This window comes from Chinchilla lanigera, unplaced genomic scaffold, assembly GCF_000276665.1.
Source record: "Chinchilla lanigera isolate Chin_1 unplaced genomic scaffold, ChiLan1.0 scaffold00046, whole genome shotgun sequence".
Taxonomy (NCBI): domain Eukaryota; kingdom Metazoa; phylum Chordata; class Mammalia; order Rodentia; family Chinchillidae; genus Chinchilla; species Chinchilla lanigera.
The window spans coordinates 11,039,712-11,067,405 of NW_004955447.1; the positions used below are offsets into that span (position 1 = coordinate 11,039,712).

Consider the following 27,694-nt stretch of genomic DNA (forward strand, 5'->3'; position numbering starts at 1 on the left):
GCAGAGCGGTGTAAGATATAATGTGATGTTGGCAGGGCACAAGCTCTGAGGTTTATATTTTTTTCCAAGTGTAGTGGGAAGCCTTGAGTTGATTTTAAAGGGAGGAGCATTACAATCTGACTTGTGTTTTGAAAAGATCTCACTGCTTGCTGTGCTGAGAGTGCATTGGAAGAGGGCAAGAGTAGAAGCAGACAGACCCGTGAGAAGTCGCTTGGAGAAATTTAGAGAATGAGAACAGTAAACGATGCTATGTGGTCAAATTCTGCGGCATTGTTGGAGAGTGGCAACGGGAGGATACATACATTTCTTTTCAGACGTGTTAAATATAGGATGCCTATTGGAAACCAAAGCTGATTGGTCAAACAGATATTGGAGCCTGAGTGCAATTCAAAGAAGCTCCTAGGGCCAAATGTGTACATTTGGAAGTCAAAGGCATATCAGCGTATTCAAAACAATGAGCTAAATGAAATTGTGCAGGGAAAGATGAAGAAAAGAACAGGCCCCAAGTCAAAAGCAGGAGCATAATGAAACATCTAGTGGAAGTGCAGAATGCACCAAAGGAGGAGACTGAAAGGGAACAGTAGTAGGGAGGGAAGGAGGAGACAGATTAAGGAGGAATACAAAATATTCAGCAAAAAAAAAAAGCCACGGAAAATATCAAAAAGAATTAAGAGAAAGAAATGATGCCCAGTTTTGTCCAATCTTTCTGAGCAGTTAAAGAAGAGACCTCAGAATGAATAGGGAGAGCAGTAGAGTAGTGTTTATTACACTGAAGAGTGCTTCCAGACCATCGGCAGTGCCCCCGGAGAGATCAAATGATGTTGCAGAAAAGGAAGTCATTGCAAAAGTTTATTTAAAATATTTTAGGGAGTTGTTTGAATTGATCATTTTGATGTTATGCACTAGAGCAAGAACAAACACTGAAATTGGCAGCCTGTGAAAAACAATCCCATGATAACAACACTGCAAAAGTGAGCTGATGTGATTCCCCACAGTTTCACAGTAGTAGACACTGTGACTGGTTGGTTGGCACTGATTAGTTTATCATTATTGTTCTAAAGAGTAGTAAATTATGGGAGGAAATTAATAGAGATGTGCTAAGTATACCCTGTATACCTTTCCTTGGAATTGGAAAATAGCTAGCAATGTATGTAGTATGTTGCAATTTTACAGATTAAGGAAATATAAAAAAATACAAGTTGAAAACTTTCCTATGCTCACTCACTTTTTGGTAGGTGAACTTAGGTTTGAACTTCATTCTGCCTGATTTGTCAATCTGGAAATTTTTTTCTCCTTTGTCAATGACTATGTTTCTCACTATGAAATATAAGTATACAAGCCAATATATTTGATTCAATTTGAAAGCTTTATACTAGAAGAAACTAAAATACTTTTCATCTTAAGAGAATATCATATACAGGAAGAAATACGTTTAAAATCTCTAGCATCTTAAAAGCGCAATAACACTCTTTTGTTGTAAAACTAATATATGATGAAAAGCCATATCTGGAGCTTTTCTCAAAAACTTAACATGCCTGTAATCTTAGACAAATTGACTCTCAGAGCCTGATCTCCTCATTGGCAAAAGTTTCTAATAACTTTAGACTCTGTGAAATTTAAATTAAAGATATTTTGACACTGGATAGGGGCATAATGTGCTGTTCTTCAGTACTTAAATATAAGGCAATACTTTGAGAATAAAATAATAAAAATACACATAGAAGTAAAATTTATCATGGGAAGAATATTCTAATAAATAGGAGCTGAATGGTTGTGGGTATTTACTGGAAAATGCCAAATTCAATCAAGATGAAGACATTTCAGTTTGCATCCTTTATTTAAAATACAAAAACTTGACAGAGGGAAATCGTCCACATAATGATTTGAAGAGTTAGCAAAAGTGCTTAGCGTCGTAATTTTCAGGATAATCCATGAAAGCTGATCTGAGTGCTCTGGGCATGAGGCTGCACCTGTTACTGAAGAGTTAGGGAGAGTTTGGCGGGCTTGTTTATTCATTTCATCTTTAAGGAAATAGAAATCTAACCTTTACAGTCATTTTGTTTTATTTTATTCAAAGTAGAGAAATAAATATTGAGTAAGTTCAAGTTAAAAATAGGTAACATAGGGCTGGGGATACAGTTCAGTATCACAGTGCCTGTCTGGAAAGTCTGAGGTCCTGAGTTTGATTCCTGGTACAAAAAAACATAAAAGGTAATATGCTCTATGATTCTCCTATTAACAGCTTTATTAATATACTGAAGACTATATATATATTTAAAGTTATAATTTGATAGCTGTATCATTAGTTTAGCTGTCATGCACACTTGTTTTTCTATCAGTAATTTCTGTGAATTTACTGAGTTCTTTGGTCCAATAATTGGATTTCTAGAGTTGCAATACTGAGACTGAAGCCATAAATGAAGAAGTCAACCAATTTTTTTTTCTATTTCCAGATATTTCAACATAATGTTATTTAGTCTCCCTAGAAATGATTTTTGGTTCATTTTATTATAACTGCAACAGTGTGTAAAAACTGAATAAAACACTCTTCTAAAACCAGGTACACAGATGTGCAATAAATGTGATTCTCTTTCCTTCTATTGCAGTCATCTTTTCACAATTTCCTTTGGCCTTTTTTTATTGTTAACATCTATCCTTTTACAAAAAGTGCCTCCTTGGCCACATCTAGACAGAAAGTAGAACTCCATTGCCGTGAAAGGCTTCAAGCTTCAGTGACAAATCAATACGACATCTCTATGAAACAAGTATATCTGAACAGTATTTTCACAGAGGTCCTGACCAGTCCCATCTTTATGCAAGTTTGCGACCGATCCGACAAAAGTTTATATCTCAGCAAAGTTCTTCCAGGTCAAGGAATCCTGCTGAAGGCTTTGATACAAGCTAAGAACGACAAAAGATACATCTTTTGAAAATCTGAATACCTCATATTCACTAATAGAAAGAAATAAATTTCTGATTTGTGTTTTCATCATAGTGGCCCAAAGTGTTTGAATCACACATACAAACTCTGTTTTTTAAAAATTATTGCATTTTTATGTTTTCATGACTCCCTAGATTTGATATACATTCTATTTAAATACCGTAAGGCCAAAGAACTTATTCTCTAAACCTAGAATAGGCAAGCGTACTGCTTTACATGACTTTACCAATTACAGCTCCTTGCGAATAAATATTTCTACATTGGATAAAAAATGTCTGCTACGGTTTGTGTCTAGATATCTCCCCAAACCCTCATGTAGTCAGGGGGTGGGCTTCTAAAATTTGTGATTGATTCATGGTCAAGTGCAGGGATTATTGTGTGAGTACAACACCCATCTTGTTGCGGGGAGCCTGCATACAATACAAGGGAGGGAAAAAGGCTTGTTCTCATGCTCCTCCCTTTTTGCTCTTGCTGCTTTTGCTGTCTTCTCCTGCCATGAACTGTTGCCCTCTGCCACGTACCACTCTGCCTTGGAGCCAGCCGAGTATGGACTGAAACCTCCACGACTGTGAACTAAATAAACCTTTCTTTCTCTAACTTTGGGTGTTGGGTATTTCATCTCAGTAATAAGAGAAAAGTAAGTAGAATAATGGCTAAATTGATTTCAGCTGATAGACCAATTAGCTGACCTTAAGAGGACTGGGAAACATGAGATAAAGCTGAAACAAATGTGAAGCCTGATTTGAACATTGATAATGTCATTAAAGATGTATTATTAGTAGTCAAGTGAAGTGAAGCTACTCACCCTTCTCTGAAATTATTCATGGACTTACGTGCAGCCTTTGACTTAAACCTATCGTAAAACAAGGGGCCAAGGGTAGAGTTTGGTCATTTGTTGTGTATGGATCTCTAGTAAATATTAATTATGTTTGGAGGTGCTTTTAGACAAGAAGGAGAAATTAAAAGCAAAATAGATCCTCTCAGAAATTGTATACTTCATTTATTTATGCCTCATGAATTCATGATAGGAAAAAATTTAAGAAAATGTACAAAACAGTGTAAAGTATATGGGTTGTTGAGCTGAATATTTAACATTTATTTTATTGGGGTTTTAACAAAAGAGAAGCCAAATATATTGTCCTGTTTAAAACTTGACCTATTTATAAAAGTCTTTAGATTTATCCTGTGGCTTAAGGACTATTTTCATTTCTGTACATTATACCAGGTGATCAGTCATTTATTTAGTTAATACCTTTTAAGCCATTCCTACCTTATGTGGTAGAGTCACGTGTGCAGGGGTAAGATACAGAATTCTTGACTTTACACCTGGGTTGGAAAGGTTTAGGATAGTGGCCAGTCACATGTGCTTTTTTTCTTTTCAGTACCCAGGATTGAACTCACAACCTTGCGCTTGCCAGGCAGGCACTCATGCCGCTGAGCTATATCCCCAGCCCCTCATGTGTGCTTTTTAAATAGCACCATAGGAAATTCTGATTCCAAGGGCTAGTTTGCCATTCATGCACTTAGGTGTGTAGGAGGTGCCTACATATTACCAGGGCAGAGAATACTAATAATTGTCCACTGGAATTATTTTTTTCTTTCTGCTGAGCAAATAGGCTACATTTCTCAGCTTTCTTTACAGTTAAGTGAGGCCATGTGAGGAAAGTCCAGTCATCTCATCAGTCTGTGTCCTTAAGCACCCTGTGGGGCAAAGCCTCTTTACTAACAGGAAGATTTCCTATATGCAAATATCAGACTTCTACTGTGTTTGGCCATTATTTAAATTTGCCACTAGTTGTCATAATTAACCTACTCTAACAGATAATGCACAGTGCTGAGCAATGTATTTGCATAAGCATATTGGAGAAGGCATTGTTTCTGCTCCTTAGGTTCACAGCCTAAGAGTAGAATACATAGATAAATCATGACAGTATAATGTGCAAAACTCTTTCACAATGTAAAAAAGGCAGATGAACAATCTGCTTCTCCTAGAGAGAGAGCTGGTTGGTCAACAGAGTGAGGGTGCTGTAAAGAAGAGGAACCTTTGGAATGTCACCCAGAGAATGAGTAGGAATTTGCTAGCTAGGCAAGACACTTTGGGCAAAGTGTTCAGAGCCTTCAGGGGCATCAGTTAAATAAGCAAGACTCTGGACACAGTAACAAGGGCTAGTGACTAGAAATAGGCCATATGGTGACCTTTGTACCATGCTGGGAAGGTTGGAATTTATTGTAAAAGCTATTTGGAGATACCAGTATTGAAAGAAGATTCAAGTTAACTCTGGTTTGATAACCACCACTTTCCCGGAAGAAGAGAGAATGAAGATGGGGATCAGGATTAGGCAATTTTAAAAGACTGTCTGGAAATAAATGATGGCATTGGGACATTATCAATGGGAAGAGAGGGGCTGGGGATTTAGCTCAGTGGCAAAAGCGCCTGCCTGGCAAGCGCAAGGTCGTGAGTTTGGTTCCCGGTACCGGAAAAACAACAAAAACAAAAAAAACAAACAAACAATGGGAAGAGAGAAGAAGCTGCAAAGGATTTTAGCCAAAGATAAGAAAGTATTTGGTAAGGAATTTACTGTCTGCACAGTGAGAAAGTTGGTAAAATTGCTTACCTCTGGCTTTGCCAAGTGAGCCAACATTGGTGAATTCACCAAGCAAGGGAAACTGACAATAAAAATGAAAATAAAAGCGGCACTGTTCTATCAGATATATATATGTATATATTAACCTATGGAAATCTCATACCTACCTTGTGAAATCCTATTCTTTCTCCATCTTGCCAATATAGTCACTGAGGTGCAAAGAAGTTCAAAACTTGCTTAAAGTGATAATAAGCTGGGAGACGACGGAGCCGGTGTGGACAGAATCAAGCACCAGAACCAAGCTCTCAATCATTGCGCTGCAGAGCCTGCCACGAGAATTGAAAAGACTGAAGTCAGTTTTGGATATGTTGACTGGGAAATGTCTGTGAGTCATTCAGCTGAGAATTTGTAACGAGTTTAAATATAGCTGCATGTTTTGTGAAAGAGGAGATTTAAGCACAGTTGATGATACAGAAACAGATGAAGTTTCACAGTGAAGGAAACGTAATGAAGGAAGAAGAGGGGCTGCGAGTGGTGAATTAGTAAGCGCAAATATTTATGGACACAGCAAGGAAAGAATCAGTGGGAGTGAAAAGTGTCAGCACACCAACAATCATAAACCTAAATGCAGGAATCAAAAAAGGGCAGAATCTGATGTCTTGGAGAGTTCATGAAAGACGAATTGAAACAAATGCCAGATGTAGCAGAGACATGAAGGTACATAAGACTAAAAAGAAATCAGCAACAACTTGACCAGATTAATATTAATATGCAGGAATTGAATTCAGGGCAGAAAGAATTGAAAATTCATTTTGGATAGATTGAGAAAATGGAGGCAAAAAATAATCTATGACTTTTGAGGAGATAAAGCCTTCAGCAAAGGAGATCTCAGGAGGAGCAGACTTGAGACTGTTTTGAGTTGTTCTTTCGTAATTTACCAATCTCTCAATGTCATGAGTATTTCAAGGGTGTTGACATCAGTGTGTAGCATCTATTGCTTATGAAATCTTCTTCTCATACAGTCTCCAGGCAAAGATCTGCCAGTTGTGTTTTACTTAGTTCACTCTCCCTCTCCCTCTGCCTCTCTGTAGCTGTTCTCTGTCTCTGTCTTTCTCTCTCTCTCTCTCTCTCTCTCTCTCTCTCTCTCTCTAATTTTACTCTAATGCTCTTATGGTCTATAACAGAATTGGCTGTTGTCCTTAATTATTTCCCTTGTCTGGGAACATTCTGGATTTCCCCTAATTTAAGTTAACTTCTAGAGCTAAGAAATCACTTACTGGGAAGATTTTAAACTTAGTGGTCCATTATAAAGTCTTAATTTAAAAATGGAGACTGGGAATTGAAACAACTTGAAGTAATTAAAAAAAAATAGGTAAGTAGAAATTTAGTCTTAGTTGAAGAAAATTCTTACAACAACAAAAGTTGATTACTTTGTAGTACAATGAATATCAGAAATAATCAGTATATTGGTAATCAAATTAAGACTTTAGTATGTTACTTTATTTCTTAAGGATACTTGGCACAATATCTTACATTAATTTATATTAAAATGATAAAAATTTTATTATTGAAAGGCAGCATAGCTGAGCATGGTTGCACAGGTCTGTAATCCCAGCACTAGGGAGGCTGAGGCAGGAAGATTGTTCTGAGTTTGACGCCAGCCTGAACTGCATAGCGAGACCCTGTCCCAAAAAAAAGACAAAAAGAATAAATAAAGGCAGTACACTTTAAAATCAATCTTTGCAGATAATATTTCACTAAATATTTGCAGCCCAAATATATGACAACATATTACTTGAAAACTAATTTAAATTTCATTTGATATTATATGTTATTAAGATATAGCATTAAAATTAAGAGTTAAATTGATTTCAAACTAAGGAAAACAATGCTTTAAATTTGGCTTTCTTAAGAGTGGATGGATGCCTGAAGTAACAGTGATTGGGTTTTAGGATATTTTTTCCCACACAATGTATAAACTCATACTGGGCATGCAGTCACCTGATGACAATCCTAAAATTTTATGATAAAATGCAAACAGCTTTCTAGACAATTATTTAAGTATAAAAACTTTTTGTGTTTTGATGAACCTCAATGTCTATGCTCATAAAACTTGTATTGAAATTCATGTAACATGGATTAACAGCCAAGAACTAAGAATATACTTTAAAATCTTTATATTATGATGTGTAGTAGTACAGAGTGAATAAATTCACCATTGAGAGTTGGTACACACACATCAATCCTCTTTGCTTCCTCTTCCTCTCTTTTCCCTGGCCTGCACCTCCATCCCTCGATTCCTTTCCATGTGCAAAGGTCTACCTTCCAGCTTTGTCTATCTTTTATTCTCCTTTTCATTTATGCTTTGGATTTCTCAAATGTGAGAAACTATGTGATACTTAACCTTTGTGTCTGATTTCTTTCACTTATGGTAGCATTATGATCCCATGCATCCCTTTTCCTACAAACAACTCAAATTTATCCTTCTTATGGCTGAGTAGTGTTGTGTTCTGTTCTCTTTATATGCCTAATTTTCTTTACTCATTCTTTTGTCAGTGGCCATAAAGCTTGTTTCCCAGATTTAGCTACTGTGGGTTGTGGTGTTACGTACCCAAGTAAGCATGTATCACTGCAAGATGACATCTTTCACTCTCGGGAAGATATTTGAAAGGGGTACGTCTGGGTCCAGTGAAATTACTATTTTTAGTTTTTTGAGGAATCTTAGCATTGATATCCAAGGTGGCTACCTTAGTTTACATTCCCACCAGGAAAGTAGATGAGTTTCTTTACTCCACAACCTCACTGGCATTTTCTATTTTGGAAAATATTCCTGATGATAGCCATTGCTGTTGGAGTAAGACAAAGTTGCAATATTGTTTTGATTTCATTTTTCTAATAATCAAAGATGCTTAATATTTTTTCTTGTACTTATGTGCTATTTTCTCTTTTTCTGAGAAATATCGTTTTACTTTGATTACCCATTAGCAATTAGATTCTTTAATTTGAGGGTGTCTATATTTTTGAAGTCCTTAAATATTTCAGGTATTAGTCCTCTGTCCAAGAGTAGCTGAAAAGGCTTTGTCCCAGTCTCTAGGGTGTCTCTTCACTCTGTTGGCTCTGTACTTTCATGTGCAGAACATTTAAAACTTGGTTAATACCAGTTGTTGACTCAGGGTGTTATTTCTTATGCAACTGGTGTTCTGTTCAGAACGTCCTAGCCTACATCTTTGTCTTCAAGAGTTTTACCTATTGTATCATCCAACAGATTAGGCAATTCTGTTTTAATATAGAGGTATTTGATTCATTTTGATTGGACTTTAACACAACATGAGATGTACTGTTTAGATTCAGTTTTCCGTATATGGATGACCACATTTCCAAGCACCTTTGTGAATGAATCTGTCTGTTTTCCAGCATAATCCTTGGGTCCCTTTGCGAAAGATCGAATGGCTGAGTGTGCTGTGGCTTGTTTCTGCATCCTTTACTTCGTTCCACTGATCTTCATGTCACAGCACTGATCTTCATGCCAGTGCTGTGCAATCTTTATTACTGTAGATTTTTACTATAACTTGAAATCCTTTGCCAATCCTGCTTTGCTCTTACTGCTCAGGTTTGTGTTTGTTAATCTGGGCTGTTCTGATTTCATACAAATTTTAGGATTGCTTTTTATAGTTCTTTGAAGAATGCTATTGACATTTTGACTGGGACAGAATTGATTCTACAGTTTTGATAATATAGTTGTTTCTGCCTATCCAGAAACAGAAGCTAACTTTCCATTTTCTGATGTCCTCCTGGATTTCTCTTTTCAAAATATTATAGTCTTATTATAGAAGTCCTTTAGTTTCTTGTTTGGGTTAATTCTTAATTATTTAGTTTTTATGAGTGAAATTGTTTTCACAATTTCTTTCTCAGTGTGTTCATTATTAGGGTGCAGGATTTTTTATTGATTTTTGTCTGTTTGTTTGGTATCCTGCTATTTTGCTGAGTTTATTAGTCATAGCAGTCTTTTTGTGGAGTTTTGTGAGTCTTCTATGTAAAGGAACATGCCACCTGTGAAAGAGGACAGTTTGACATCTTCTGTGGTGTACAGACCATTTTATTTCTTTCTTTTCTTTGACTGCTTAAACTGAGATTTTGAGTATTATATTGAACAGGAGAGATGACAGTGGATACCTTTGTCTTATTTCTGATGTTAGAGAAAATGCTTTCAGTTTGTCCTCATTTATTATGATTTTTGCATAGGTTTGTTATAATGGCTTTTATCAGTTTGAGATAAGGTCTTCTACACCTATTTTCATTAGGGTGTTTATCATGAATGGATGTTGATTTCTGTCCAAGCCTTTTTCTGCAGCTATGGCAGTGATCATGTGACTTTTGACCTTTTATTTTAGTAATTCATTGCACTGATATATTCACATATGTGGAGCTGCCCTTGCATTCCATGAATGAAGCTTGGTCAGGTTGTACGATCCTTTAAATTTTTGTTGCATCATTTGTATCTTGATGAAGATTTTTGCTTCTGTGTTCCTTAAGGAGATTCACCTGTAGTTTTCTTTTTTTTAAAAAAAGCCTTGTCTGGTTTTGTTATCAGGGTATTCCTAGCTTCAAGGAATAGGTTGGCAGTATTTCTTCTCCTTCAATTTCATTGAAGAGCTTGAGGAATACTCAATATTACAACATAGTACTGTACATTTGCTGAAGTTCTGGAAGAGCTCTGTGGTGAATTCACTAGGTTCCAGGCTTCTCTTTGTTGTTAGATTTTTTTGTGACTGCCTCTATTGCTTTGCCTGTTATTGGTCAGAGTTTTACATCCTCTCAGTTTAATTTTAATACTTCTTGTGCATCTAAAAATTTCTCCATTCCTAGTAGCTTCTAAATTTATTTGGATTTTAACTCTTGAAAGTAGTTTCTTACAGTATCTAGATTTACCTTGAGATTTACTTGGGATTGATCAATTTTTTAAAATCTGTGCCTTCAGGGCTATAAGCTTACCTTTTGGAATTCCTTTCATTGTGTCCCACAAGGTTTGGCATGTCCTGCTTCTTTGTCATTTGATTCTAGTCACTTTTTTGTTTCTTCTGATACCTTCTGTGATTCATTGATTATTCAATACTATCTTGTGTTCCTATCCATTGTTGTTATTTTCTTACTTCATTCCACTATGATCTGATGGAGTATAGAGAATTATTTCAACACAATTTTATTTCTTTTGTATTTATTTAAGCATATGGCCTAAAATATGGTCTATTTTGGAAAAAGTTCAACATACTTCTGAAAAAAAAGTGCATTCTAATGTTCTCGGATAAAACGCTCTGTAAATATTTGTTAAAACCATTTTTTCTTTTTTTTGATGGTGTGGTTTAACACTGATTTTTTTCCCTAATCCTTTGTCTGGCTGACCTACCTAGCTGCAAGAGTGAGACGCTGAATCCATTACTGTTATTGCATTGGTCTTTGTCCTTTGATGTCCAGTATTTTTTGTTTCCTGAAATAAGGTGTGCCAACATTTAGTGCCTAGATATTTACAACTGTTACCACTTCCTGTTGAGTTGTTTCACTTATCAGTATAGAGTGGGTATCTTTGTCTTTTCTATTCAGTTTTGGCTAGAAGTCTGTTGTATCTGAAGATAAAATAGCTGTTCTTGCTTGCGCTCATACCCTGTTTCCATGGAATATCATTTTCCATCTTTCACCTCTAGTCTATCAGCTTCCTTTTCGATGAGGTTTGTTCTCTGCAGGCAGTATATAGTTATATTTTACTTTTAGATTCAAGCTGCCATTCTAAGTCTCTTGATTTGGGAGTTATGACAACTGACATTGAGAGCTATTGTTCTAGGAATGATATAGGACTTCCAAATGAACTAAGGGAAATAGTATAACGCCCAACCTGCTAGATGTCTGATAGACTGAGTTTGTGTTTCCTAAAACTGAAGAATGAATTTTGAGGGATAATGGAGGTTAAAAGTGTGATTTTTGAGGGAAAGATAGTTCCCGCCTAAGACAGGAGGGGGCTGGCAAACTGGCTTGCCCATGAGCCCATTTCTCAAAGGAAGTTTGACAGAGCAAAATCATGAGGTGGGTACAAAAATCACGAGATAGGTATAAGGTGGGGCGAAACTGTGCCAGCCAATAAGATTACACGTATAGTCGCCAAAGTAATATTGATCCAATCTGGGAGCAAGGCACACAGCAAGTAGACAGGGAATGAGCAAGGATCTTTTCTGAAGGGATGGGTCAGGTGGTCTTGATCCCCCACTCAGGTGGCTAATGCCTATTTAGAATATCAATCATTATGGTTTACCCCACAGGGAACTAGGTAAGTATAATCATTCCATCCTTGTTTTGAGGCCTGGCCTTCAATGAATGCACCTCCATCCACAGTTGTAATGTGTTCTCATCCTCTGCCCTGACTTCTTCATGGGCCTAGCCCTATCTGACTGCCTGTAAGGTTTCCACCCAACTTAGCTGTCTATAATACCATTATTATAAGGTGTTTACTGAATCCTGTAATAATAAGGGTAGCAAAAGGGAAAAATGAAAGAAGTAAAGTTTGAAAAAGAAAGAAAAGAAGATGAGAAAGTAGAATATATAAAGAGAATCCAACTAAATAATAAAATAATAGAATTAGGTAAAATAACCAAAAAAAAAAACAAACAAAAATGTGAACAGACAGAGAAAAACAAAGACCAAAAGAAAGATGAAAAACAAATAAGCAATCAACCCCCAAAATGAAAGAAACAAAGAAAAAGGATGAGTTTTGGAACTTCCTCCATGCAACTTGGTTAGTGGTTCCTTGCGGGACCTACAGCACTGGAATTCACCAGTGTGGGAAGGGATAGTGAATCGCACTAGGTTCTTTCTTTCCACAGCCAGTTTTTCTGCGTGCAAATGCTCAACTCTGCCCCACCTTTCCTGATGGGCAGAGTCCATCAAAAACGTGGTGTTTGCCTGAGGGCTGGAGTTACTCCAGCAGCCCTTCCTTTCTCTGTGTCCGAAGTCACTGTTTTCTTCACCTATGTTTATGGCCTGTGAGTTTGTAAGGAACCTACCTGCTTTCATCCAGAGGTCTTTCTGTCCTTACACCCTGGGATGAGGTAGCCATTCAGATCTAAGAGTATCCAGAACCATGTAGGCTAGCAGCCCACTGGGGCAGTGAGATGGGTAGTAAACAGTTCTTTGAGCTGAATCCCAGCACTTCTAGATCCAGGCCCTGTAGAAAACCTCATTGAACAGGTCTGGCTTCTCATCACCAAGCATGAAAGGACCAATTCCTTCCTGATCAGAGAGTGCCACTGCTTGACTAGCCTGCTCCCAACTTTGTGACTGTCTCTTGCGACCTTCCAACTACCCACTGTGGTAAAATGGCTCCTGAAGCCCTAGATTATGTGTTCTTTGACTTCTGACCCCAAGGGTAGAATTTTTTCAATGTTGAGGAACTGACCCTTGCCCAAATAGCTCCTGATTAAACCCTGCAAATACAGGGTGTGCATCAATGGATTTCTTCTCCAGCTCTAGCTTGGCATGCTGAAGAAGAAATTGCTTTCAGAGTGTATAAACCTCCCCTAGTACTGTATCTTACAGCAGCCATGGGCTTCCCTTGGGGATTGTGCTGCCAGCTCTGTTCCTTGCTGCTTCTTGGACTTCCAACCCACTCTGGGCCTCCCTAGTGTTTGGGTTGCAGGACCCTCCACTCCAGGAGCTGCGCATTAGTGGTTCAGATGGCTTAATTTTTCTTCCTGTGTTGTGTTCCATTTCAGTGGTCTTTCTGTGACTTCTTGTTTTTCTGTTGGCTCTTTCTAGACTTTTGGAGCTCCTTTTTTCCTAGCTCTTCATGAAGCTATTGCTTTCCAGGTGTCTCAGTTCCACATCCTGGAGTGACTGTGACATGCTGCCATACTTTACTCTGCCATATTCAGAAACTAAAAATACCTAAGTTTGTACATATACATAACACATCTTAATTCCTTTCAGCAGCAGTACTGCACACATGCACAGAAAAAGGAAGGGATCAAGAGATGGATAGAGGCAGAAGGGAGTGAAGGGAAAATGAATTTAAAACATTTGTCAATGTTTCTTGATACTTGTTCAATATTATACAATTTTAAATACTACTAAGACAGACTGAGTTTGTCAGTTTGTGAATTTATGGTTAATGCTGTCAGTAAAAGTGGCAGATAAAACAAGAACCTGTCCTTGATTCAGGTAAGAACAATTTACATAAGAATTTACATAAAAATTTACCACAATGGTAAAAAGGTATAGAAAGTTTTCTTTCCTTTACCCAATGTCTCTTTAAAACTCAACGTGATCTCTTTGATGTAAGTCTAAGTGGATCCCTGCTGATTTGGAGTGGAGAATCTTTCCCCTTCACGTTCATTATGAACTTTCTTTGATCTGGGGCCTTTAGCTTGGTGTTCTTGGAGACACGCTGTAATCTGTAGCAGGAGCCATGCAATGACAACGCTTATGCATGAAGTGACCTTGCCAGTCATGTCTTCTTTCAGTGGATTAGCTATTTGTTTATCGTGCAACTGTCTGCCATTTCCAACTACCTAACATTACATATTAGCTTTTTTCCTATTAATAGGTGCCACCTACAGAAAAAATATGAATGTTATTAAATAGAAAACTCACTAAATAAAGTGAAAAAGTTTTCAAAAAACTGTTTCTTGACCTAGCATGCTTTATGTTCCCATTTTTTAATCAAAATTTTATACAAAATGGTAGCTTAAATAAAACAGATTTCCAATGAAATGTGATTCTTGACATGGTATTTGATGAAGGTAAACAGCGTCATTTTTTAGTTTACTAACTTTGATACACACTCTAACCTTAAAACAATTTATTTTGAAGAGAGAGAGGAAAAAGCTTGTTCAAAATTCTTTTTACCAATAATTTATTTGCCTTTTATGACTGGTATTCAGCTGAAACTCTGATCCACTAATATTATCTAGTATATCAGTAATTGAATGTATTTTGGGTATTATTTATCTAAAAGTGTGACAGGACTAAAATATGTATTTTGAAGGGTGACAAGATTTATGAATCATCAACCAGGCAAATCAATTCTTTTTCTTTTTCCTTTCGGTTACATCCATGCCTATTTGAAAACTACTGTCGTTATCCTAGTTCTGTCATGATTTCGCCTCACCTCTCCTCACAGTCCTGCTTTTCCAAGCAGCATGTGTGAACTTGACCTTGACATTGTTAATCCTGGCTGTAGCTTCTGCAACTTTATCTTCATTTTTTTCCCAGGCAGACGATGCTCCCATGACCAGCATGTTCCCATGAACTTATGCAGAATGGCCCTCAGTTCCCTATAAGAGCTCATCTTTTCTCCTCATTCATAAATGCATAGCTAAGTGTCAGTGTACATAATACCACCATAGAAATGACTACAAACAGCTAAATTTGAAATTTTAAAAATAGATTAATTGAAGAAAGCAATGTTAATAATATTTTCAATGACAAATGAGATAACACGCCTCTCTCACTAACATGTCATACCAGTGATGTGACAGCATAGTGGAGAATAACCACTCTAGATAGTGTCTAAGGTTTTAAATCTGTGCAAGGGACTTGTAAAATGGCTATTTCCCAATGTCTTTTAAAATAGAATATGCTCTTATGAAGTTGGTAGTATTTCATAGTAAGAATATAGGGGGAAAACAGAGAAATCTTATTCTTCTTGGTGAAACTGGTACAGAAATGAAAGAATATGGTTGGTCTAATGTGATTTGATTTTATTGTTTTAAGACTTTTGACCATTGAAATAATAGCATGTAGATCTTATCACCTTGCAAGAACTTGATGTCTAAGCATAGAATAGGATCCATTTCTAACAAAAACAACAACAAAAATATTCCTTAATATTCTTATTACTTGAGAAATTATCAGCCTGAAATTATATCTCAGGCAAAGCTTATGTTTATGTATTTGCTGGCATTAACTAGGTGTTATGCTTAATGATCTTCGACATTTTCCACTGTGTCAGGTAAGAGCAAGTTGAAAGACCATTGAAAGCAGTCTTCATTCTATTAGATATGCAAAACAAAGGCAAGCAAAGACTGCGTGTCTTGTCCTCTTTCTCACTGATGGGAGAAAATACCAAACACTTATAATGTAAGGGAGGAGCAGAGATCTTCGTTGTGTCCCATGGCTTCAGTCCATGATCCAGGTGGCTTCAAGGCAGGAACAGGCTGGCAGAGAGGCATGCAAGAGGAAGATGAGCTCAACCTATGGAAGCCAGGAAATGAACAGAGAAAGAGGAGCCGGGGATGAGGACACAGACTTCCAGGTCATGCCCTCAGGGTGCCACCTCCAACTAGGCCTCTTCTAATGGACACTCAGCTACTCCTCCTCCATGATCCAGTCATTTCCAAATGCACAACACATTTGGTGGGCACTTTAGATAAAAAATAAGCCATAACATTCTGCCTCTTGCTTACAAAGAAATCCCATGTCCATATTATTATGCACAATGCATTTAGTCCATCTGTAAGAGTTGCCAGAATCATAACAGAGTTCCAGCACTGTGGAAAAGTCCAAGTCCAAAGTTTCATCCGAGACTCCAGGTGAACTGTTCATACTAAGCCCCTGTAAGATAAAAAGAAAGTTAAACAGTTCTAATATACAATATATAGGATAAATATTTCTTTTTACAAGGAAGGAATAGGACAATAGAAAGGAAAAAGACCAAAGCAAGCCTGAAAAGCAGCAGGGCAAACACTAAATCCTCTAGTTTCATCTTTAGCACTGGAGGCCTATTTTGACAATATGTGAGTTCCAAAGGGATTGAACATGTCCACTTCTTGGACGTTGTTGTTTTTCAACCTTCACAGCATTTCTCTTGTGGTGCTTCCACTCTCTGCACACTGCAATCCTCAGAAGACATTCCATGGCATCTACAGACATTCCATGGCATCTACAGATGTCCCTGGCATCTACAGCTCCTTGGGGTCTCCATGGTCTCCACTATACATTTAGCCTCACTTTCCTAGCCTCAGACAGCCTGGTTTCTCAGAACATATCATGAAAAATGAAAGGAAGTCTTTAGGACTTCATAATTATCACATTCTGCATGCCTAGATAACCAGCACACAGGGATGGTCCCAAATCTGCTGTCAGTTGGTGCAGTAACCATGCTCCCTTGGACCATAGATGCAGAGGCTTTTGAGCATCTGAATGGCTCAGTATGGTGAAATGAACTCCAGCAAATCAATTCACTAGGCAACACTTCTTGAGTTGATGGAGTAGATGTTTCTCAGACAGACATACCAGGACTCTTCTCAAATGAACGTTTTGAGTTTTTGCATTTGAGACTACAACAGGCACAGTGCTGCTAATTCTTGAGATGTTTTTAAGTCATCTTTACTATTGTCCTGGTGCAAAGTATTTGACTAATTTTTAATGATCTTCTCACCAATTAAACTCTCCTTTGAACTGACTTTACAGGCACTTCCTTTCTGTCTACAAGCAAAACTTCACATTATTTAGCTCTGCATGTTGGTCCTGTCTGTCACAACAGGTCTGACTAAAAACAGCCAACAGTACTCATGCCATAGCCTGAATGTTGGGCTGCTTTGCAATTTCCTCCACCATATTAATTTGCCACCAATAATCTTATTCCCTAGCAAAGTTTCAGGACACGGCAAAATTAAGACAAGTTCTCTGCTACAGTGTAACACACATGGGCAAGTAGATGCCTCATGCCCAACTGAACTCTCCTAATCCTGGCCTTTACTGTACACATTCCTATCAGCATTCTTGTCTTCTGAGCTTGAATTAGTATTTTACATCAACCACAGCTCAAGACATTTTAGGATTTGCCTGGCCCCCCTTCTCCAAATTTTTCCAAACTCCTCCTGCAAACATGTTCCAAAAGCTTCTAAACCACACACATGGTTAGGTACAGTCATAACAGTAATCCCAGTAGTCTATCAACATCTGTCTTAGTAACTTCCCCATTGCTAGGACAAAATACCAAGTACCCATAATTTAAAAGAGAAGCTTATTTTGACTCATGGTTCCAGACCATCGCCAGCTGGTTCCAAAGGAAGAACAAGCCCACAAAGAGGTATTTATGAGGTAAACTTGCTTAATCCATGGGAACCAGGAAACATCAAGTCAGCTACAGTGTTCCTATCATTGAATTACCTTTCACACGCATGAGAGATTTGGTGGACATTTTTGAAATACACCATAACACAGAGAAGGAATTCTTCATGCCTTTCTTTCACAAGTTCCTAATTCCTTGAAATCATTGTGCAAAATTATATTATTTTGGAGGAAAAAAATTCATAATCTTCCCTTGCTTCTGTAATGGGGCCCAGGATCTATTAAAGAAACTAAGCACCAAACATCATTTTAGTATTAATGTTTAATAAGAGACTGAAAATAACAATTTGGGCCAACCGGGGAATGAAAGGGATGTGGTTCCCCAAGGCAGATCACTTTTTAGCCATTCTGACTGAATCAACCACAACAATCTTTCTTGCTTAGTTCAGGGAAGCAGCACACACAATCACAAAACTCTTTGCAATGTCAAATACAAATAATTCTGTGGCAGAACATCTGACAGCTATTCTACCATTGTATCTCTCCACTGGACTGGACCAGATGTTGGCAGACTATAGTATGTTTGCACAATCTAGTTTCTTTTTATAATATCAATTGGCTAAAAGTCTTTCATAAATGTAAAGAATTTGTGACAGAAAGCATATATGGTCTGTACTACATAAAAGAGATGCTATCTAGCCTTTTATAGAAAAAGTCTACCATTGTCAGCGCATGCATGGACAAATGACTACATCGCTGGGACTGTATCTAATCTTCAATGCGTCTGCCATGTTTGTGGTCATGTGCCTGAGGTGATGAAATCACAGAGCAAAACCAGAGCAAAGCTTTCACAAATTTTGTGTTTATTTAGAGAAGAAGTACTAAATGAATAAACTGAATGAATTATGTAGAACCATAGTAGCAAATGCTTTGGGGAAAAATAGAGCAGATATGGGAATTTGAGAGTACAGCAGGGTAGGCGAGATGTCCTCTTGAGTAAGGTGGATAGAGTTGACTCCACTGAGAAAGAACTACTGGTGCAGATTTGAAAGAACTGAGGTAGTGAGGCCTGCTGTATTTGGAAGAAGAATATAGCAAGCAGATAGCCTGTTCCCAAGATGGTATCTCACACTTAAGGGAAGAGTGAAAAGAAGCACTGAGAATTGACTTTGTACATAGCTCATCCATGTTTTGATGCTGTCAGGCATAACTTTTTTAGAGCAGGTCAATTTTGAATTTTGACACATGTAAATCTATCTTTGTGGTGTGAAAATCTACATGAGGAGTTGCCTGGTTAGCTCAGTTGTTAGAGTGTGAGACTTAAAATCTATATGAGGTTAACAAGGCCCCCTGATTTCTGATTTGAAATGCTACACACAAGTGCACACCCTCTGTCATTTTACTAATATGCTCAGATCCTAAAGGGGTCTCAATCTGATGAGCCATAGATGAACATTTTAAGCAGTCTTTAATTCATATATTTATAATACAATGTAAAAGAGATACATGTAGCTGTGAAGTTCAGCTACTCATGTACACTGTATCTGAAGAGAAAAATTATTGTTAAACAAAAAAGTTTCAACTGATTAAAGAAATCGTGCCTAGAGGAGTTACAGAGAATTTGTGGTGGCCTTTTCAACTCTGCACTGTGCACAACAGCTAGTAGCAGTACGTGGCCATTTTAATTTAAAGTTCAGCAAAACTAAGCATTCAGCTTTTCAGGCACAATAACCACATTTGCAGTGCTCAGTAGCCGTACTGGCAAGTGAGTGCTGCCTTGGACAGCATAGGTCATGGCTGGAAGGACTTCCAGGGACGATGACTTCAATAGAAATGTAGAACATGATTGTGCCTTGTAGATCTTAACTGAAGAGTTGGGATTGTGAATTTAGAAGGAAGATGCTTCTACAGGTACATATTTCACTTAGGCGAATAACATATAGCATAAACTAATCATCAAAAAGTAATATAGATAATGGTCACATAAAGTGGCTGAAGGTAATATAAATCACAATAATAACTGAATTATGGATAAATGCATCATTTAGAAGTAATAAAAATTACTCTAAAAACTATCTTTAAAGTTTATTCAATGTTATGCTCTTTTGCTAGAAAAATGGCAAATTAAACTTAATAACATGAAGATTGCCATGAGAATTGGTTAGTTGACAATTTTTCCTCTTCTGAATCTCCTAATCCTCTGTTTTTTCACTAACCAACCTCAGATTTTTTGCATATGCTACTTACACCTTATGTACACAGGAATAACCTCCATTCAGAAACTGTGCCCAGAATAACTATAAAAACAGCTTTATAGTTACCTGAAAATGTTTATTCATTTCTATTTCCTGGAGTGTAATTTTTGGTGTTCTTAAATCACAGTGTGATTCCCTTAAGTAAGAGAAGATAATTTTTTAGCACCTTAAAGGGGGCCAGCAACGGAGTAGGAAGTGGTTTGGACTCTGAATTTAAGAAATATAGACTTAAATTCTTGCTCCCTGGGGATTCAAAAGGCAAGCAGCAAAAAGATAAACTTCAAAGTACCAGCCCCATAGAGTGGGATGGTCTTTGAAGAAACTTTGACATAGAATAATGGCTTCACTCTACACATTTCAAAGTTCTTCTGCTCTTGCAAAATTTGAGGTAGATAAGAAAAAGGGTGAGACAACTTTCTCATATATGGGCAATTAAATGTCAAGGTGCTCAGATTTGTGGGTGAGATTCACTGTAACTGGTGACTAATTGTAATAGCAATTGCAAAATACAAGTTGATCAATTTAAGCTAGAAAAAATCTTATTTTTTAAGAATAAAACTAGTAAAGCTGTACTAAAGAGTCATGGTTAAAAATTTGCTTCCTAGATTCATAAACATATGCAAAAGCAAATGGCTAAGAAGGAAATACTAAGGAATAAAATACTGCCCATGAAGTTGCTTCGATGCATAGATACAATTACATTACTGGGAATAGGCAACTGTCATCCCCACTCAGACCTCTGCCTGATGTACTAAGTCCCACGTCCACATACTGAGCGGCGAAACTGAATGACATCAGAATCTTGAGGATCTAGGGTGAAAGAAATATTTTCTATTAAACTAGACATTTGCTAAATTGAAATATATACCTCAAGACTACAATGTTAAGTGAAATAAATCATACACACAAGCTGAAAGATTGTGTGGTTCCTCTTATATGAGAAACCCAAAATATAAATAAAGATGATAATAAAAGACAGGTAACAGAGAGTGGGGAAGTAGATCTTTTTCAAATGGTGAAGGGATCAAGAAAATTGTCCGGGTGGGGTGAGGGGAGGGGAAGGAGATAAAAAAGGAATCGAGATGCGACATGTGTATGTGCTGACTCTCTACAAGGAATGTAACCATTGTGTGTTACAGACATGCACTAGAATGAGTAAAAAATGAAAAAAGAAGAAAAAGAACTTAATAAAAAGGACAAAAAATGGGTAAACCATTATATATATGTATATATATTTAAAATTCATATATGATTTTATACATAGCAAAGCATAGAATTGGAAGTATTACAATTGATACCTTCTGTTTTATTTTATCACTTTTTTTCTTTGATGTCAACAGAAGCTTCTGGAAACAAAAACAAGAAGCACAGATCTTGAATATTTCCGTGAAACCACGATAGGGAAATAGATGCTGCTCTTCCACCAGGCGTAAATTTCTAGGTAAATCTGAAATGCTTCTATATCAATATGTCCAAAAGTTCCCAGATAGTCTGGCACATAAGCTGCTAAATTGACGCAAAAGTTTAAAAGAAAAAGCAGAACATAAATGCCAAACAAAATATTTTAGCTATTGCTTATTTTCTGCCCTAACCTCATGTCTTACTCTTTCTTCAGTCAGTGAAATGCTGCTAGGATATAGGAAACGTCTGATTTTTTTTAATGAAATGTGTTACATTTGTGCTGTGGGTCTGCAAACCTGGGATAAGACAGACAGACCAAATTGTGAAAAGAAAAACAAAAAATCTCCCCCCAAAGCAGCCTAACACCTACACAGCCTTGAATCTTATAGATTTAGCATGAAATTGTGACGAAATGTTTTTGTTGCATGACAGAAGGCGGTGGGAAAAAATACAGTCTTAATTCAGGTCGCATAGTCATTTTCTGTTAAATACTTAGAAGTTCGGCTTTCTTCCACTGCACAACAATTACACAGCAGAACACAATTATTTTACAGTCAACTGAGTGCCCCAAACGGGCATATTTATGAAACCTGATTTATACTTCATACTAGCAGCACTGTGACGAGTATGGCTATACCTCCCACCTGCCGTCAATAAAGCTGTCTGAAAGAGTCTGCTTCAGCCCAATTTGAGCAATCCTTTTGAGTGTTGGTAACTCACTTAGCTTTTTCCTATGAAGTTTACTGCAAAGAGGAAAGGCAAAGCAGGCAATGTGGTATCTGTGGAGAAGCTCCATAAAAGTTTTATGGCTTTAGTTCATGCCCCGGTTCTTGCTGTGGTGAGCAAGTACATTTTTCATTAGCCTGTCCCACAAAGCAATGATTCCGTCTGCATTTAAGTAATGACCTTCTCCCTATAAACTCAAACTTGTTTTCCTCGTACTTCAATAACCAATAATTATTTATGAAGGTTTGCATAATTACCCAGGGTAATGAAGGAGTTTAGTTATGTAATGACCTTCATGAGAACTTCTTTGAACATATTATACTAAGTTTGTGAAGATGTGAGGCCCTCACCAAGTTCTGAGGTAGTGTTTTTCCCCCACACATCTATAGAATTTCCACAGCTTCGTCTGTTTGGATTTTCGTATGATGAGTGGATGTGATATAGCCTCTGTAAAACATGAAAATTAAGTGTCTCTTTCAGATGCAAAAAAGAAAAAACTTTCATGCTGATATTCTGAAGCTGTTTCACAAGGCACAGAATTATTTTTAGGTGATTTGGTTGAATTTGCTGATTAACTACATACAGTGTGTACGTTTCCTGCTAGTTGCTTCATTTGAGCCAATTGCCTAAGAGTGTAAAATCGTCTGATTTCACTGAAGACTGAAGAAGGGTAGTACTTATTCCGAATGAAGGAGAATACTGTGTGCCTTCTGGTCTGCCTCTAATTCTTTACCTTTAGTTTTTTAGCAGCTAATATGGGGACAAAACGCAGGATCCCTCTATCTAATTTTGATTTCCAAGTAAAGAAGACTCTTCACTCCTTTCTGATACCTGTGCACAGTGGTCTGCGTTGATGGGTTCCGAGCGCAGTAAACCAACACATTAGGGTAAACAGATGTTTTCTCTGTTAACGGCGTCAGCCATCTGGCTGCAGGCCAAATCAAGTCTGGAGAGTGATTTCGACGGGCCTGCTTGTTAATGTGAACGCTGACTAAATGCTCTCTTCTGCTAACCTTCCCATGCTGACGACGATATTTCTCCCAGTGTATGACTCATGCAGCAACAGGAAGGAAGGAGATCATTTCAGAGATTTAATTAATTCTTAGTTGGAATTTCATTCAATTATCAGTTTAAATTATTAAATGTATAGCATTTGAGATGCTAACATCTACAGGGAATAGAATTTGGAAAATTAGGAAAAACATGGAAGTAAATATTCTTAAACACTGGAATCAGCTGTGGTACCTAATTTAATCTTTAGTTAAAGAATCCCAGTTCCCGGGAGACCACGAAACTAGGTTGCAGTCTGCCTTCTAAACAGCAAAGACAGGAATGAAAGTGACTTTTGCTAATCAGGGGCAGAATCCTATCATGCTGATCATCTCACATATTGTTTATTTTTAGGATATTATTTTTCTCAGATAGAGTTGTCTTAATTCATTTTAGTCATTTCCTTTAGGAAAGACCATTGAATTAAAAGAATATTACACATGGGTGTTATATATTGCATCTATATATCTATATGTAGTGTTCTTACTTGAATGAATGAATTTGAATAGAATAAGTCAAAATTTATAGCAATATTATTTTCACAGGTATAAAATCCTCACAAGATTTAGGAAAAATTAATTTATTCCTGGATACATGATTCTTTTTTGTACTGAAAACTAAACTCAGGACATTGCATTTGCCAGGCAGGTGCTGTGCTGCTGATTTATATTCTCTGCTTCAGTTCGCATGATAAATATCAACCTTTGTAGGATTTTCTTTTGCTCCTAATATTATTAAAATCTGTGCTTCTGAATAACTTTATTTCTTTTATCAGATTAACTATGCATAGCAGGAAATATACACACCCCAAAAGAGTCAGCCTTATAACAATATCACCCTGTTAGTAATAACATGGCATTTCTGGAATGGCCTGATGTATAACATGTATCTGAACGTGGTAATATGGTGTTTATCAGTACTTACATGATATATAAACGTACCTCCTGTCCAAAAATGGACCTTTCCTACATGTACAGGGTCACTTTTTTACAATTTATTTTCCAAGCCAGAATGATTTTGAGAGTGGGAGTGTGTGACTGCATGAAGACAACAAGCGTAAAGATATACCGGGCTGGTCAGACTGGGCTATGCAGTCACCACACAAAAAATGCTGTGTCCCCGTCATTACCGCGTCACCCCTGTGCACAGCAGAGGCACTGCAGCCCCCTCAATTCCCTAAGCTAGATGGAATTTTAGAGACCAACAATCCCTATTTCTTCTTTCCTGAGTAATCTGTTTTTAAGGCCCAGAGGTGTGAAGTTCCTGACTTTGGGTAAGAACTGATTGTATCAGAGCCTAGACTAGAAACCCAGTGTCTTATTTCGGGCTGCTGTAACAGACTGCCACCGACTGGATGCCTCATAGGCCATGGAAAGTTACTCCTCACAGTCCCACAGCTTGGAAGGCTGAGGTCAAGGTTCCAGCATGGTCCTGTCCTGGTGCATGGCTCCTTCCGGTTACAGATTACTGACTTTTCTTTGAATTTTTACATGGTGGGAAGAGATCAAGGGGACTTTCTCTAGGCTCTATTTTATAAAAGCAATAATCCCACTTAGGAGGGGTCCACTCTCATGACACAATAACCTTCCAAAGCCCTGCCTCCTGACACTATTACACTGGGGATGATGATTTCCATATGCGGTGAGGGGAGCGGGGGACAAGCTTTCTGTCCATCCTGTCCGGTGATTCTTTTCGTATTTAAGACTACTATAAAACAAAAGTGGACTTCTCTGGTGAGCAAAATGGAATGCTTGGAGCCTACCTTCCTGTCACACACTGGGAGGTATTTATTTTTTAATTAGTGTTCTGTATCAAAGAGCTATCCAGGATTGGGAGCACAGACAGTTTACTGAGATGTGTAACTGACATACTCTCAGCGTAGGTTGTCAGTTTGATTTTGTCACTAGTCACTTTCATGGCCTTAGATCACTCATCCACATTTTATAAACTTTAACTCTCTCTTTCTGGGAGAGAAGTAAAAAAATGCCTCAAATTCATTTTTATCTGAACTTTCGTCAGAGCAATAGTATAGTCTTTGGAAAAGAGTTGGTAAAGGGAAAAAATGTAGCAAAAATAGATTTCAGTATTGCCAAAGGCTCATCCTGAGTCTCTTGCATGTTAAATCACGTAGTTCCTCTAGTGGATTAGTGAGTAGGTAGATAGAGTTATTGATTAGGACACAAGTGATTATCCACTAAATTATGCATGACTGAGTTTAAATAGACCAACAGGATACTTTTGAACTGTTTCCCACAAGACAAACTAACATCGACAGTCCATTTTCTGGGATCCTGTGGGACTACTTAAGACTTTACAAGTGGATGCTAATTAGTATTTTAAAATTTGTATCCAAAAAGAAATTACGACTAGGAGGGTAGAAAATGCAATATAAAAATATATGAATTCTTTTAAAATATTACTAAGATCGTGAGACTTCTACTTCTCTCTCCATTTTCTGTATGATGGGGAAATAATTGCTAAATGTTCATGCTGTTTCAATTTGATAACAAAAGTAAAAGAATATAGGTTAGTTTTTAGATATTCAAATCTAAAGTCAAATCGATGGGTTTAAATCCAATGGGTAAGGTATAGTATTTTTGTGAAGTTGGACAAGGCTTAGTTCCACGTTGGTAAAATGTAGCTATTACTGCTGTCTGATTTAGAGGATTGTGATGAAAATCAATTAAGGTGATACCAATAGAGTGTACACCTACCCTCATATAAAACTGTGTCTGAGCTATACTAGCTTTGCTGCTACTGTCTGATTGAATTAGAATGTCTTCAGCAATAGATTTTGTGGAAATACCATAGATTGGTTCATTTAGCTTCTCCTTGTTGCCCTTGTAGCATGGATTTCTGTAAAATGAGCTGAAATATTAAGACTCCATTTCTTAGACACTAATACATCTAGGATTGCACACGAGGCTTGCTTCCATCAAACAGACACACACACATGCGAATGTGAAAGCAAATTAGACAGTAGGAGAGAAAGGCTACTTTTTGTTTCTACTATTTCATTTTATTTTTGATGAACATATACAATTGTCGATATCAATAGGGATCAGGGTAATATTTTTAACACATGCCCGCAGTATGCATTACTCCAATCCAATCTCCCTTTATCTGTCCTCTCTTCCTAATCTTTAGTAATCACTATTCTATGTTCAGGTCAATATTTTTCAGCCTTTGTTTAAGGGAATGAACATGTGGTTCTTGTGTTTCTGTGTCTGATTTATTTTCCTTAACTCAGTGTTCTCTAGTTGCACCCATCCCTCTTTATACACAATGATACTCCAGTGTGTATATGCACCATATTTGCTTCATACATTCATCTGCTTATGGACACCTAGGTTGGTTCTGTATCTTAACTGTTGTGAAATGCATTATGATAAATACAGAAGTGCAGGTATCTCTTGCTATGCTGATTTCCTTTCTTTTGCCTACCTACCCAGAAGTGGAAGAGTGGGATCATAGGCGAGATTTATTTAGTTTTTTGAGGAAGCTCCATATGGTCCTTCAAAACTGCTGTCCTAATTTACATTCCCACCAACAGTGTATGAAAGTTTCTTTTACACCATATCCTTGACAGCATTTATATTTTTTGTTTCTAAATAGGCCAAAAGGGCTTTTATTCCTGCAATATCAGATGGGAGGTTTCTGAGGTCTGAGCCTTTGCTTTTTGTGACTGTGGGATAACAGATGGTAGCATCAGTGAGGTTTTGGTGGTAGCAAAGGGTGTATTTTCCGGTTGGGTCACTTTGACCATTTAGGATCAAGTTTTGCTCCCCTGGCATCCTTCAAATTCTGTGACTTATTAATAGTCTGTAGTAAATGCTATCTTATTTTAAACTAGTAGTCTACAACTAAGAATCAAAAAATAGTACAAAGCTTTTGAACACTAAAAGGACTCCATTAAGACTCTATATAAAATAAACTGTATATATTATCCATTCAAAATGATTAAGCATAAAACATTGGGTCATACACTACAAATATGCCTGAAAGTGAAAATGGTTACAGTCTTTAGGTGTGGAAGTTAAAATCTTAGGGAATAATTATTGGTCAGTGTTCTATTACTGGGATAAAACACCCGACACCCATAATTTAATGAAAGAAAGTTTTTTTTTGACTCATAGTTTAGAAGTTTCAGCCTATGTTTAGCTGTTTTGAAGGCAGAAATACCACAAGGGAAGGGTGTGGTAGAGGAGGGCTCTTCGATTCCTAGCATCTGGGAAGCTGAAAGCAGGAGAAAAGCTAAAGAGAAAGGAACCAGGAACCAGTATAGTCCCTAAGGTCATATCCGCATGACTCATCTTCCCCAGCTGGGCTCTACCTCTCGATAGCCCATTCAGCTATGAATCATCAAGACTGAGCCCACTGATGAAGTTAGTGACCTCATAACTCCATCACATTTTCAGGAGTCTCTTAGTCAAGTAGACTTGACAGTAAAGATTAACCAGCACAGGACCGTTCCTTGTCAACTAGAAATTTAATCAATCTCCTTAAACCATCCTTAATTTCCAAATAAACACAATAATAATGGAATCATTCTGCCTCACACGATATAACTATTTCCTATATAACCAAAAATACACCAATTCCTTCCCTAAAGTCTCCACAGCTGCAGTATAGCTCAGAAGTCTATGCCTAAAGTCTTTCCTGAGACTCAAGACAAACTC

The 27,694-nt window shown here is 37.3% G+C and overlaps 1 long non-coding RNA gene across 1 annotated transcript in view; it reads right to left on the minus strand.

Annotated features, from left to right (window-relative positions):
- LOC102021610 overlaps positions 1–5,893 on the minus strand; it is a 66,148-nt gene extending 60,255 nt beyond the window's left edge. The window contains exon 1 of the long non-coding RNA XR_262419.1: positions 5,694–5,893. This is a non-coding gene — a long non-coding RNA (uncharacterized LOC102021610). The remainder of the gene's footprint in view (positions 1–5,693) is intronic.
- Between the last annotated feature and the right edge of the window lie 21,801 nt (positions 5,894–27,694).